The sequence below is a fragment of the Durio zibethinus genome, chromosome 19, assembly GCF_047325235.1.
Source record: "Durio zibethinus cultivar Kanyao isolate XHJ-2024 chromosome 19, ASM4732523v1, whole genome shotgun sequence".
Classification (NCBI taxonomy): Eukaryota; Viridiplantae; Streptophyta; class Magnoliopsida; order Malvales; family Malvaceae; genus Durio; species Durio zibethinus.
Genome location: NC_143180.1, coordinates 20,733,083 through 20,735,302, shown reverse-complemented (window position 1 = coordinate 20,735,302; position 2,220 = coordinate 20,733,083). Strand labels below are relative to the sequence as shown.

Below are 2,220 nucleotides of genomic sequence, written 5' to 3'. Positions count from 1 at the left end.
CAACAGGTTGCAAAATTACTTTCCTTGGAAATGTTGGACCTTTCTCACAATATGCTCAATGGTTCCATCCCAAATTCTTTTAATGATTTGCAAAGCTTGACTGTTGTGAATATCTCTTGCAATCAATTAGTAGGTCCTATACCCAACATTAATGCATTTCATGAGGCTTCGTTTGATACCGTAAGAAACAATAACGGCCTATGTGGTAATGCCACTGGACTAATGCATTGTGTCGTCGCTGCTGCTAGCAACAACGTTGGTCATAGAAAAGCACCAAGTTCATCATTTTCATTGTGCTTTCACTCTTTGGTCTTCTTCTTTTACTATTTATCATGGCTGGAAGTTTCTTTATTCTTTGCCAAAAGAACCGAACTAGAAAATCTGAGTCAATGGAGGCACAACTTGGAGATTTTTTCACATTGTTGGGATATAATAGAAGAATACTCTATGAGAACATTGCCACTGAAGATTTCAGCTCCAACAATTTCATTCAGGAGGCTAGGGAGCTGTTTATAAAACTGTGCTACCCATTGGTGAGGTGGTTGCAATGAAGAAACTTCACCAATCTGAAAATAACATGATTTCCAACAACTTGAAAGCCTTTGAAAGAGAGATTCATGGTTTATCTGAAATAAGGCAACGTAACATTGTGAAGCTGTATGGCTTTTGTTCACATCCAAAGAACTCAGTTTTGGTTTATGAGTTTGTAGAAAGGGGATGTTTGAAAATGGTGTTAAGGAATAAGGACGAGGCAATGGAGTTGGATTGGGAGAAGAGGTTAAATGTTGTAAAAGGAGTGGCCCATGCCTTGTCCTATGTGCATCATGATCATTCATCACCTATTATTCATCGAGACATTTCCTGCAACAATGTTCTTTTGGATTTGGACTATGAGGCTCATGTCTCAGATTTTGGCACAGCCAGGCTTTTAAAGCCTGATACTTCTAATTGGGCCTCACTTGCTGGCACTTTTGGATATATAGTTCTAGGTATTTATTGATCTCTTTTTCTTTTTTAAAGAAGCTTTAAACATGTAATCATTGAATTAAAAGTGTTAGTTTTGTGTGCAAATTGATGCGTTAAAACAAAGTTCACGTGGTATCATGATTGTAACTTTTCAAAATTTAAGTATCAATTTGACTATAATTCAAGTATCAAATGAGTAATTAATTTTTAAAATTTAACACTTAATTTTTCAATATTCAACATATCAAACTGATGAACTGAATGTAAAATTTTATTTGAACCTTTGAATTTCAATTTTCAACTAATCTTCTAAACATTCGCAATTTCTTTTCAACATACATATTATAATCTTCTCAATATTTTTATATAATAGTGTATTGGTTAGATATATTTGTTGTTTAATAGAGCACATTGATTAGATATGTTTCTTTAAGCAAAGTTCGCTTGTACAATGAAGGTAGATGAGAAATGTGATGTATATAGTTTTGGAATTCTAATAATGGAAGTTCTTACGGGAAGACATCATGGTGATCTTATATCATGTTTATCATCATTGGCGTTTGGCATCGACATCGGCTTTGGTGCCTAATGACCTACAAATTTTATTAAAGATGCGATAAACCAGCATCTCTCACCACTAGAAAACCGAGTTGTAGAGGATGTAGTATTTACTACAAAGGTAGCATTTGCATACTTGAACGATAATCCCCAACTTTGGCCAACCATGCAATAGGTTGCTCAAGCCATTACCAGTCAATAGTTTCCATTTCCCAATCTTTTCACGATCATCAAATTGGGAGAACTGTTGGTCTTGGAGTTTGTGGCTAATTAGGTGCTAACAATTTGGATAATAATTCTTGGTATGAGTATAATTTGCTTTCTCAATCTCCTTCTTTCTCTCCTTTGTATTCAAATGTTTAAGCAATCTAATATATATGTGGTTAAATATTTGATTCACTAATGGTGACATTTCATTAATAAATAAAATTAAAATTAGTTAAATCTTTAAAAATAAATTACTTCTTACATATGCAAGGTCAATGGGTTAAACAAAAGCAAATCACTTGAATATAGTAGAGGGAGAATTTAATCAGAAATTAACATAAAAAGAGAGATTAGGGAATTTTTTTTTGAGTTTTAGTTTCACAGTATCGTTGGATAGTAACATTGTTGTTTGGAAACTTTTGGTTAAAAGCTTCTTTTCCATTTGTATCAAACATTTTTTGTTTATGTTTTTGATTTTTTTTTCTTTTT

The 2,220-nt window shown here is 33.1% G+C and overlaps 1 pseudogene; it reads left to right on the top strand.

The window, feature by feature from the left end:
• Nucleotides 1–547: 547 nt before the first annotated feature.
• On the top strand, nucleotides 548–1,000 carry LOC149513518 (MDIS1-interacting receptor like kinase 2 pseudogene; annotated as a pseudogene).
• Nucleotides 1,001–2,220: the final 1,220 nt, after the last annotated feature.